Here is a 13,406-nt window from a genome sequence, read left to right as displayed (position 1 = left end):
ATATTTGCCACTGAGCATCAACAAAAGTGACATTCTGTCACATTTTCTTCCATTCTTTTTGTTGGGAGAGTAAGACTTGAAGTGTAATTTTTATCTAGTTATAGATCTTAGGTGTGCTATGTGATGGATTTTGATAATTATACAAACCCAAATCACCCAAAACATGATATATGTAACAGTTCCATGATTCCACAAGATTCCCTCATTTCACTTTCTTATCCATCCCCTGCATCTTGAAAGATAACAATTTTGTGATTTTTGTGGTTTTGTCTGTTTTTGAATTTTCCATAGATTAAATCATCCAGTATATATTCTTTTTTTTAAGAAAACTGGTGTTTATTTTCTGTAACCTTATTTCCATTTTGCTTAATAAGTGTCTGCAGAACAGCTCAAGACCACTCAGTGATTGCTCCTATCCACTCAGTAGCCTGAGCAGTGGGAGCTGCAGACCAGTGTTCAGTGGCGGCTGGGCATTCCAGACTTCAGTCGGGAACTACTGGATAGGCACAGAGGGCACCTGCACACCAGACCAGTCTGCAACCTCAGGTTGAGTATCAGTGAACTCAGGAGCTGGAGAAATCCATTCACCCTGAAATTCCTCTTGGTCTATTCTTTTGTACCTAGCTTTTTGAGATTCATCCAGGTTGATGCATATTACACTAATTTGTTTCTTTTCATTTTTGAACAGTATCTCTTTGCATTTACATTTGTTCATTCTCCTTGTTGATGTGGATTTTGGGTTGGTCCTAGTTAAGCTGTTGTGAAGATTCTTGTACACATCATCTAGTATATGTGTTTGTATATGTATGTATATATCCATACATGTATTACATATTTGTTGGTAGTAGTTTTGGTGTGAATACTTCAACATGGAAATACTGGGTCAGGTAACAGGTGCATATTAAGTTTTATAGGAAAACGTCAACAGTTTTTCAAAGTTGTTGTAACATTTTAAAGTCCCACAAGTAAAGTGTGGGAGTTCTAGTTGGTTCACATCCTCCTCAACATTTGCTATTGTCAGTCTTTTCAATTTATAGCCATTCTAGTGGTTTTAATTTGCATTTTTCTTATGACTAAACATGTCAAGTACCTTTCATGTGCTTAAGTGTATTTGTAAACCTTCTCTTTCAAGAGGTCTGTCCAGGTCTTTTGTTCCTCTTTGTCGATATTTTTGGTTTGATTGTATTTTTATTACAAAGTTGTAGGAGTTCTTTATATTCTGGGTACAAATCCTTTGCCAGATAAATGCACTGCAAATATTTTTTTCCCATTCTGTGACTTGATATTTTTATTTTTGTCTATAATGACTTGTGAAGACATTCTCCAATGTTTTCTTTTAGGAACTTTAAAGTTTTAGCTCTTACTTTCAGTTCTATGATTCATCTTGAATTAATTTGGTGTATGTCTTCAGGGTTCTTATTTTGTTCTCTCATCTGGATATCTAGTGATCACAGAACCATTTATTGAGATTTTGCACTATTTAAGTGTGGTCTATTTCCAAATTCTCTGTTTTGTTACATTGACCTATTTGTCTATCCCTTATGCCAATGAGATAGCACCTTTTCTTGGCTATTGTATTTTTTTTTTTTAAGTCTTGATGTTAGATAGTCCTATTCATCAAGGTTTGCTTTTTCTAAATTGTTTTTACTATCCAGGAGGAATACTGTATTTCTCTGTCCACTTTAGAGTAGGCTTGTAAAGTTCTATAGAAGTCTATTTGGATTATGGTTAGCATTGAATTGAATCTATAAATCGATTAGGGAGAATTGACCTCTCAATAATGTTGACTCTTTCAAACCACTACCATCACATATATCTCCTTCTGTGTTTAGATCTTTTAATTTTTTTCTCAATTTTTGTCTCGTTGTTGTTGTCAATGGAAAGTTTAGTTTTTGATGGTATTATCTATAGAATCATTATTTAAATTTCTCCATCCAATTGCTTACTGCCAATGTATAGAAATACAACTGATTCTTTCTATTGACCTGGTCTTTTAGGATCTTGTCAAATTCATTTAGCACTTGTGGATGGAGTTTCATAGATTTCTAGGCTTTTTGTTTACAAGGTGAGCATTTCATCCGAAATTAAAGGCAGTTTTACAAAATCCTTTTTAATCTTTATATATTTTGTTTATTTTATTTGTTTTATTGTATAGATGGTAAAATTTTATTATATTTGTTCTGGGTCTTTTTTTCTTCTTCATTGACTCAGTCCCTCTTGCAGCTTCCTCCACATCCACATTATCTTTTCCATGGTTTCATTCTAGTCCTAAAACTCCCTTCATTCTTAAGATGTTCACATCCCCATTTCTCTTTAGGTTAGTCATATTCTCACTTATAATCAATTAGCATTTTCAAGTATTCATGTTGACAAAGCTCAATGAGGTGACCTTTTATCTCTGACTAATAGGAAAAAATTAAAACACCCCATTTTGTGGATAGGCCTACACCTCACAGTCAGGAAATAACAAAATTCTAAGTGGGTAGTAAATTCTAAAGCAGGAAGTTTAGTATAAAATTATCTGAATAAGTGAATTGCAAATAAATTCAAAAGTGACTATTTATTACTCAGAAGTGCCAGGCTATTTCTAAGGGCACCTTGACACTACCTAATTGTGGAGATTTAAAAGTCCTATAAATTACTAGTCATCAAGATAATGGTTTTATTTGGTTCATTTAAAACGATAAATTGATATAAAAATTTTATTCATTGCAGCAGATGCTCCTTCATATTACAGCCATTATAAGGAAGACCTCTCCATTCCAGCAAAAAATTACAAAACTGATCATTGCCTACAACTTGTGAGTATAATTTTACCTTAAAATTTATAATTGACTGAATTAGTCAATTCATGTATGCAGTGATATTTTCTTTAAATTAATTCAAATTTCTTAGTAAGACCATAAAATGATAAATTGAAATCATTTCACTAATACGTACTTCATGGAACAAATAGAAGTTTCTTTGACAAGAAGAGAATACTGATAAAATGTCCCAAACTCATTTATTTTATGACTCTATCCATCTACTTACTTATCTATGACAGTTCATAGATAAATTATAAAACAAAATTAATTAGTATTAGTACAAATATACCAAGACTCAATCTTTAGATCCAATTAATTTTAGTTCTTAAAATTACTGGATGACAATGAAAAATTTGTGACAAGGGAAAATGCATTCTACATCTTAGTTTCTGGTATTATTCACTTTCCAATTATGTTGGTAATCTTAGTGTTTGAGGGGCTGTGGCATTTGCATAGGTTTTCATTACCCATGTCACAGTAAACTCATCTGTGATGCTTCTAAATATCTTACTGTTCCAGCCACACCTTGTGCTTCCTTGTAAGATTTGTGCCATCCATCTGCTCATATCAACCACTCTCCATTCTGGTCACTGTCACCACTGTATTAGTGTGCTAGCGCTGCATAACAAATTACCATAAGCACTGACTTAAAACAGCATTCATTTATTAGCACCATTCTGTAGGTCACAGTTCACATGGGCTCAGTGGGATTCTCTACACAGGGTCTGTCACAAGGTCAGGGTTAGAGTGTTGCTCAGGGAAAATGATCCAATCTCAATTTGTTGTTAACAGATTCAGTTCTCTGTCGTTGTAGGAATGATATCCCTGTTGCCTTGCTGGCTGTTGGAAGGGGGCTGATCTTACCTCACGGAGGCTGTATGCAGATCCTTTCCATGTGTTCCTTCAAGGTGGCAACAATTCCTTGCACTGAATGCCCACTGTGCTCTGTTTATTTTCTTTCTTTTTCTTTCCTTCCTTTTTTTTTCCTTTTGGTACTGGGGATTGAACCCAGGGGCACTTAACCACTGAGTCACATCCCTGGCCCTTTTTATTTATTTATTTTTTAATTTTGAGATAGGGTCTCACTAAGTTGCTTAGGGCCTTGCTAAATTGCTGAGGCTGAGGTTGGCCTTGAACTTGGGATCCTCTTTCCTTGGCCTCCGGAACAGCTGGGATTACAGGTGTACATTACCACCATGCCTAGGTTATTCTTTGGGAACTTGAAGGTCACTTTTGCTGAATATCCTGACTCTTCTTTTGGGTAATAGATGTCCAATGAGCAACTGGAATGGATGAAAAGGCTTGGCATCTCTGTCTCCATATCGTATCAGTTTCCTTTGTTGCCTTAATCTTTGGGTTTGATTCTACTCAGTTCTGTATGCAGACCTGTTGAACATTTAAGAAATATTTGTCTGACACTGTAATAAAGGGTCAGCTTGACCTAGACTTGCCAAGTCCCTCTCTGTTTTTCTTTCTCTCTCTCGCCTGCTTCAAGGCTAAAGAAACTTACATTATCATTAAGTACTCAAGAAAGTTGTCCTAAGCAGGGCACAAACCTAAGTTCCTGGAAATCTCCACTTATTTCCAAAAAAGACATGAATATTCTTCCCCTCTCTTAGCTTGTCTGTCTCCCTCATTACTTCTAACCCATAACTGCAACCCCCCCAAACCCCATGGACTGTGAAACTGAACTGTGAGCAAAGCTCCCTCTTCTGCATTCTTTAGCCACTGAATAAAACCTTTCATTCTTCTCCACATTTGTCTCTCAGACATTAGTGGTTTTGTGGGGAGCTTCAAAATTTGGGTTCAGTCAAGAGGGAAGAGCCCTAAAAACCTCTAATGAAGTTCTACCTACCAACGCTGTTGCATTGAGGATTAAGTTTCCTACATATGAACTTTGGGGACACATTCAAACCATAGCAGAGCCTACCAAAAAGGGGTCAGCAGAGAAAAGTATCTGGAGCACAGGGATGAAAGGAAGAGGTTAAAGAGGCAGGAGATGAGGGCAGCAGGCGAATGGGAGGTAGACAGGAAGAAATGTAGACCTGCGGGCCAACTCATTCCCTCATTCTTCCTCTTTCCTCTGCTCATACTTTCTGGATTCTCTCTCTCTTTCTCTCTCTATTATGTTGTCAGCACATTGTAACTTCAGCCAGCTAGAGTGGGTAGAAACATCTTTGCATTTTACTTTATTCTAAAGGACTTTTCATGTATTTATTTTTATGTAACTATTCTTCAGTGCTTAGGGCAGTTTTCTTCAGTACTTAGGACAGTTTTCTTCAGTACTTAATGATAATGTTAATTTATAGAAAAGAAATAAAAGCATAATAAAAGGTGAAAAAAGATCTTGTTCACAACTGGGGTCAAACAACTGTCTAGACTTGTAGGCCTGGGACTTTACCAAGAACTTCTTGAATAATGATTGGTAGCTAACACTACCAATCAGTATAAACAGTATAGGTGTTATTTGTACTTTGCTTTGTGAAGTTATAGTTGAGCTAACCACTGTTAAGGTCCTAGTTTATTCCAGTACAAGGATGAACTCTCTTCCATACCATCCTGCTCTTGTTCCTATAGAGCTTCAAGGTGGAAGTTCCTTACGTGTTGAAGAGGTGTGTTGACAGAATGTGCTCTGTGGATCTGACTCTGTTGGGGTCAGTTTCTTGGGGTGTCCATGAAATAAGATTCAAAGATTTTTCTGTGCTCGTTAGAGCAAAATGAGGTACCATCATGCCATGGCAATGTCCCACAAGGCCTTGCCTACAAGGCACTCAGTTGTCCAGTCTATTAGTGAACTTGAAGAGCTGCTTCAGATGCCCTGGTCAATTAATGTCTTTAAGGGCTTTGATTTTTATCCCTCTGAGCAATACTTATGGGAAAACCCAGACACCCACATGTGGCTCATGCTCACTGCTTCAGTACTTTGCTCCCACCAGAAGTTTGCTCCATGCTTCTTGCCTGCCCTGGCAGGTGGGCTAGGGTAAAAGCATGAATCTCATTCCTACCTGGCACTCAGCAGCACTGTCAGAGATAATCGTATATCATCAATTCCCTGAACATTCCCTGGAGACTGATGCCTTTCTGTAAAGCCTCAATTTACATGGTGTGATTGCAAATTAAAAAGATGAATTTTGTTCTGACTTTTAAAATCATTCTTGAGAGAAAATGTTTGAAACAAAACTTTTCAAATGGCCAAATGGTCTGTGGTCTACTTACTCCTAGATATTAATCTTGCCTACAGTGCTGTAAGGCTCTTTGCCTTGTGAAAAGAAATTCCATTCTTTTGAATTTAGTCCATTCATGTGGAGTCAACCTCATAAGACTATTATTGCCGTCTTTTTTTTTTTCCCTGACAAAATAGAATAAAAAAGGAAAGGCATTGGCAACTCATTCCATGGCCCAGTTCATAGAAAGGGAGACAAATGATCTTTTCTTAATCTTTAAAAATATACAAAGCTCTACTAAAATAGGACTTCATATTATGGTTTGCAGTTATTAACTTAGGAGGTAATGGGAAACTACTTACTCATGATAAAAGCTTCCTATGTTAACTCCACCTACTGCATAATGTCTTGGCATGATGTGCAGAATTTTCTTTTTTATATAGTTAGTGATTGGCAACTTTTCCCTTATGCATTCCAATTTTTAGGCAAAGATAACTCCATGAGTTCTAAGAATGCAAGCTCATGCTCTCCTCAAAATAGTGAGCAGAGTGGTAAAAAAGATGCTATTTTTAGATTGCCTGTTAATCTTCTATTTTATTATGTGCCACACATACATTATTCAGAAAATTTTCGTAAAACATGAACCTGAGTAAATACTATGATTCTTTACCACTAACCTAATTTCTAGAAAAAAATGTATGATTAAAAAGAGGTTTGGCATAAAGCTCTTTTGCTTTTATTCTTTATATTCCTGGATCCTCACTTCCAATTTATACAAATCTAAATTTCATTTAAACCCTGTTCCTCACTGACATGGGAATTGAGAGGAAGGGAGAAATGAGTGTAACTGATGGGGGTGTATGTCTCATCCTTTTGAGATTCCCAAAGCTTCTGGACCTGGGAGAAGGGAGTGAATGCTGAAGAGAGGAAATTAGCCTTTACATAGGAATTGATTTGAATTATGAAGCTGGAACACAGGGATTTGACTTAATGAATATTTAATGATGGCGACGTAAAATTCGTGTAAAATGTCAAATCCTTTCCTTTGGCATTCTCCATTCCTAAGGAGGACAAGACCTCTGTGTCATGACACAATTCTTGCCTTCTTCCCTTGAATTGTGGGCTTTCTACAGTGAGCTACTTAGGAGATACGTATTGATTGGTAGCATCCACAATGTGACTGATTGTTTTATGTCTGTGAAACAATGTTAGTTATAAAATTTCCAACCAAAGTGCTGGAGATCCCCACTTTGATTTGAGAGCAGAGAAAGAATTGATGAATTGATTTCCATAAAAATTAGAGTGGTTTAAGTAGTGAAGTAGGGTTTTTATTATTTTTTCATTTGTTGTTTTTTTAGTTTTAAGAATGTTTAGGTATATGCTACAAATTAGGATAGACTTAGAGAAATATTGGTACATTCACTTAAAAAGTACAATATACAGTTCTGAATGCCTTTAGTATAGAAGAATAGATCCACGAGATCCAGAAGTCATGGAATAATAAACCCTGTTTTTACTTTTAATATATGGAAGGCATTTTTCACTCTGCTTATTATATAAAGTAAATGGAAGGAGGAAACATTGAGAATACTATGAAATCTTGTGTTTCTGACTCAGGATATGTTTAGAATGCTGATTGCCATTCACATTTTATGTCTATGAAACAATATGAGTTTTATAAAATTACTAAGTTTATGAGAGGATTAAGCAGGTTTTACTTTTATAGTTGTAACGTGTTTAAATGCATTTGCATCAAATGGTAGATATAATTTCTCTTTGTAATTGAAATTTAAATCCCAGCATAAATATAGTGCTTAGAAAACTATTTTATGAGCCTTTCTTTTATAAGGATCTTGCATGGAAAGAAGGTTACACAGCTGGAGATTGTTTAGAGACAATTAAGACTTATTGGCTTTTCAGCTCATGATAAAAGCAGGGCTCTGAGACTTTTGGCATCTTGCAATTGTTACCCAGGTGAATTTCTTTTACAATACTAAGCTCTTTACTATTTTTTGAAAACATGTAAGCATCAGAGACTTAAGGGATGATCTATTGGAGTTAGAGCCCATGGTGAATGCAAAGCATACATTTGTCTTTAACATGATTCATTGAGGGTAAACCTGAGACTCTAGTCATCTTTTAAGACAATTACTCATTTCTTTTCCTGAGGAAAATATTGAAGTATTCCGTTAGTTTTTAGCATTCTCTTCCTCCTACATGTAGCTCCTCTGAAATGGTACCAAAGTTTAGGTTTTAATATCTATCTCCTTCTCTTTTCTTCTTCAGACTAGGAAAGAGACTGCCTGATCCAACCAGCTTAATAGGTAAGTAACTTAGTTTGAGACCCAAAATATTGCTGACAGAGGTAAGGACTTTAAAATATGACTGATTAGCATTTGTTTTATGTCTATGAAACAGTATTAGTTATAAATTACTAATTTGGAGTGTCTCTTACTAATGAGGGATTTTCAGAATCCATTGTAAAATATTTTCATTGAAGGGAACTTTCTGATATCTTACAAATCAGACCACAAAGTGGATACTTATATACATAAATATTTTCACAAAAAACCCTATTTCATAGTTAGACACATTAAGTTGGTAACTGGCCCCATTTACCTTGTAGCCAAACCACAAGTGGCCACTACACTCAGGTATGAATAGATAATCTGAAGAAATCAACATTTTGCACTATTAATGTAACTACTAGGAAAAATGTCTTGCATCATTCTTATTAATGTGAGGGTAATATTATGTGGGTAAGGCTGAATCTATGTTATAAAAGTTTGCTTTCCCACTTGAAATTTTTACCCTGATTTGATTTAAATCTCTCTATATTAATGTGACAGGATTATTTCTTGATATGTAGTTCCAGGCAGCATGAATACCAAATTAGCTTAATTTATCCTATTAGACTAGTACTATGTGTCTGTTAACTTGGGGGGGGAACATATTGAACTTGCGTTTGATTTGCTGTTTCCCGCAGCGACTAGAGATGGTGTCACAAATGCTTCCATCTCTGTATTTCGTTTCTGCTTGACATGGTTTTGTTCTCTTTGACAGACATTCAGTGGCAAAAAAGTAGTATAATTATTAATTTCTCACTTGACATTGTGCACATTTCAATGCTAAGCTACCAGGTAAAAATGTCACAATCCATTTCTATTGTATTTATCCATTGAACTTCAAAGTGTTCCTAGCAAACCATTCTTGAGTCAGAAAGAAGGTGACTGTGACATGCAGAAACCAAGTAAAATTAACTTTATTAACAGTATTTGACCTTTCATAAAATGCTCAGTTTCATCAGATACTTTACTTCATGGTGATAGTTCAGCAAAAATAACATGCATCATTTCTATTGCTGGTGTTAACTAGAAATAATTATTTTAGCAACAGATGCACATTGGTCTCACACATATTGAGCGAATGCTACTCCCTGGAGGGTATAATAACTACCAGGTTCTAGTAGGTACAGGGAACACCACCCTGCTTTTTTTGCAGTGATATATGGCAAGGGACAATTGCTTCTTACAAATGCACTCCTGATTAATTGCCCTAGAGTTACATCTAAGTCATATTTATTTGAGTGTTACTGTGGAGGTGCAGGGCACCATGCACCACGGTCTGAGTAGGAACCTAGGTCTCAGGTTATGGTGATGCCTAAAGCTCAGCCCAGTAGAAATAGAACACTTGCTGCATTAGAACTAATTTTAATAGTGGCATAAAAATTAGACCTATGGCAATTAATTTTTAAAATATGTATTTTTTGACTTGCTATATCCAAGATATTATCATTTCAACATTCAGCACTTGCCACTTTTCCAGTACTCCGTAGCCATCTGTGGCTGGTGGTTATATTGATTATCACAACTTTAGAGAATCTGAATCTTCAAGTAATTGAATTGTCAACTGTGCAAAGTCTACTTTCTAACCTAAATCTCATGTCCATGGAGGAAACATTAGAATATCATTTAGGTGTCATAAATATCATATTTTATCTTTCATTGACAGTTCCATTTTTTTTTTTTTTACAACACCTGTGATCTGGATAGAAAGAAAGTGATTTGTCTGAATCAGTTTGGTGTGGTGAAAAGAATCCTGGGGTAACTAGTCAGAAAACTCTGGTTTGTAAGGATTATTTTCTAGTGACAGGGATGATTCAGTATACCCACACTGAGATAACAATTCTTTTATCCAGAAAATGGAAATCGAAAATTTTGACTACCATAGTGCCACGTGCAGGAAGATATACTAAAGCATTTTCAAAAATAACTTTAAAAAGCTAAATAATAAAATGTATTTCTTTTGATTTTTCCAGTGAGGGGCCATAGATAATCAAGAACAACCAAAGTAACTTGAAAATGGCTGGAGACTTCCACAAGTTTAGTAAAGACAATCCTACACAGAAAGGACAAGTTTCTGTGTCATAGAGACATTTGTAAGGAGAGGGCTTTTCTGAGTTTCTTTAGAGACTAGTCAAGTGACAGTCAAAGTGCAGTTTTTAGAGATTTGGTGAACTTCAAGTTATGGTTCTTGAAATGTTCATAAAAAATCTAATTTGGAGAAAGAATATAGATATGGATGATATATATGAGTTTAAGACAGAGTTGGGAAGAAGAATGAAAAGTTTCATGGTCTATTTTTGTCCATATGGCATCCGTAAAATGAGGTAAATTAGCAAACTAATAAAAATTGATTGAACATACACTCTTTTTAGGATAGTATTGAGTGTACAAATATGACAGTGATTTCAGAGGCACTTGCTCACTTAACCACTACTGAGATCAGGCTGAGGTGAGAGCCTTGAGGTGGGAGTGCAGTGGAAGGGCCTGCGGTGACAGCTGGGACAACTGAGGGACAGAGAGATAACGTATGGTTTGGAGAGTCAACGAGGAAAAAAGGAGAGAGTAGCTCAGATACTTAAGAAGGTACATGATTAACTCCTTCCCCTCCTTTTGGGGGTAAAATAAACAAAATAAAAAATTTACCATCCTAACTATTTTTAAATGTACAGTTCAGTGGTATTAAATACATCCATATTAGTGTGCACCCATTACCACCATCCATCTCTGTGACTTTTCACTTTATAACGCTGAAGCTCTATACCCATTAATTAATAACTAGCCATTTCCCTCCTCCCCTTATAACCACCATATACTGTTTTCTGTCTATATGCATTCAACTATTCTAGGTACAAATCTAAATGGAATCATGCAGTATTTATTTTTTTATGACTGGTTTATTTCACTTCGCATAAAGTCCTTAAAAGTTCATCCAAGTTTTAGTACTGCATTGACCTATGTGCCACAATTGGAGTGCAGTGGGGAGGTGGGAGGAGCAATAACTGAACTTTCATAACAAGCCAGTTGCAGTGGTGCCTGGCTTGGGAGGCTGAGGCAGGAGGATTGTAAGTTTAAAGCCAGCCTGGGGCTGGATTGACTCCGTGGTAGAGCACTTGCCTAGCATATGTGAGGCACTGTGTTCAATTCTCAGCACCACATTTAAATAAATGAATAAAATAAAGGTCTATCAATATCTAAAAAAATATTTTTAAAAAGCGCCAGCATCAGCTTCTTAGGAAGGCCCTAAGCAACTTAGCAAGACCCTGTCTCAAAACAAAACAAACAACAAAACAAAAACAAAAACAAAAAGGGGGGAGAGGTGGCTCAGTGGTTAAGTGTTCCAGAATTCAATCTCTGGTATCAATCAATAAATAAATAATAGCCAAATAAATAAATAAAATAAAAATTAAAAAATTAAACTTTCATAACAAAGATGATTCTCAAATGCTTCCAAAAAGTGCAGGTTAGTAAGTCTGTTGGCCAGGTAACAACCCTCATGGAGGTGATGCTGTGATTTATTATGATCCAATCATTTCTCCATAAGAAAGCAAAAATTTTAGTTATGCCCAAGTGTATCCTAGTTATAAGGGGGATGAAGCTAAATGACCAGAAAGAAGATCAAGACATAGCTCTGCCTGGTAAAAGATGCCCTCCAAAGAGTGGTAGGGGTCTTTAGGACTGTGCAGGACTCAGTGAAGTCACCTTCCCTACCAGTCGCCAGCCTTCACTGCTGCCAAAGTGGGCACTCCCCATTGCTGTCTTCACCTGGCACTCTCCCAATCACTGTTTTCTGGTTTCTTCCCATTGATGTGTTAGTTTTATTGCATATACTTGTCATAAATTGAAGGCTCAGTAAAATATAAGAAATGATTGAGATTGCAGATTGGGAGGCAAACTTTACATCACCAGCCCAAGGGGATAATTTACTTTTCATCTCCTCCCTCTTTCTCAAAATAAAGCACCTCTGACAAATGGTATATAAAGGAAAACAGAGCAAACAGAAGAGGGAAACTTTGCAATTTATTAACTCAAGCATGAAAGTACAGAAAATAAGCAGGGCTCAACTTACTTGGCAAAATACGTTTGAACCTATTGCATTAAAACATGGTGTTGCACTAATCTAATGAGTTTTCAGGCAAATGAGGCATGAAACATTGCCAAAATATAAAGTCAGTAAAATATCCAAATTACCCTTTAATGCCATTATATGTTTTATCTTATTGGGTGCTAGTGAAGAATAGATTATTTCTAAATCTGCATCACAAGCAAAATAGTGAAATTATTTTACAAAGAATTTATTATTCTGATAAGTGGTGAATACTGTCAGATTGAAAGCAATTGAAATCCCAACAAAAGATACACATATGCCTAATTCATAAGAAAGCATTAACAAAACAGAACACATTTTTACTTCATTCATTCAATTTTTAAGAATTCAAGATAATGCTGAAGCAGATGAGACATGGTACTGTATACGTAATTTTGAGGATAGCATAAAGTAACTAAGGAATGAAATGCATTTTTCTTTCAAGAAAAGATAGAATTATTTACCAGACATATTCATAAGACTTAGGAAAGAATAATGAACATATCTTTATCCTGGAGTTTTTCCTAGAGTTATTCTATTACATTCTGGATATGGTTGGATGGAACATTTCCTATAGCTGAGTGAGATTAGTGAAAATCTTCTGGTTATGTTTTCAATAGTGAAAAATGGAAATGATTTATTCCAGAAACTGTGATTATATTTTAGTACTGTCAAACTATTATTGCCAAATTATGTACAGCTTAGTAAGGATTGGTAGCTCATGAATTTTTAAAAAATCCTTATTTATGTGGTTGTTTGAATCTATTTATGTACAATTTGTAATTATTCCCACTGACTGGCACTACTGGCTATTACTTGACAAACTGGTTTTCAGAAGCCTTATAGTGAATGTAATTTTGTGTTTATTCTGCCTAGGTGAGGCAAGACTAACAACAATTTTTATCCTGTTCAGTGTATATTGACAGTTCATTTGGTTTCGAATGATTCTAAATGATTTTCCACACTTGCATAGATGTGCTTATCTGTGAATGAGCAGATTTCTCAT

General features: G+C 35.6%; 1 long non-coding RNA gene across 1 annotated transcript in view; it reads left to right on the top strand.

The window, feature by feature from the left end:
• Positions 1 to 8,273: 8,273 nt before the first annotated feature.
• Positions 8,274 to 13,406, top strand: part of LOC124988064 (uncharacterized) — a 29,826-nt gene continuing 24,693 nt past the window's right edge. Inside the window, exon 1 of the long non-coding RNA XR_007109347.1 lies at positions 8,274 to 8,295. This is a non-coding gene — a long non-coding RNA (uncharacterized LOC124988064). The remainder of the gene's footprint in view (positions 8,296 to 13,406) is intronic.

The sequence above is a fragment of the Sciurus carolinensis genome, chromosome 7 (assembly GCF_902686445.1).
Source record: "Sciurus carolinensis chromosome 7, mSciCar1.2, whole genome shotgun sequence".
NCBI lineage: Eukaryota > Metazoa > Chordata > Mammalia > Rodentia > Sciuridae > Sciurus > Sciurus carolinensis.
This window is presented reverse-complemented; position numbering and strand designations above follow the sequence as displayed.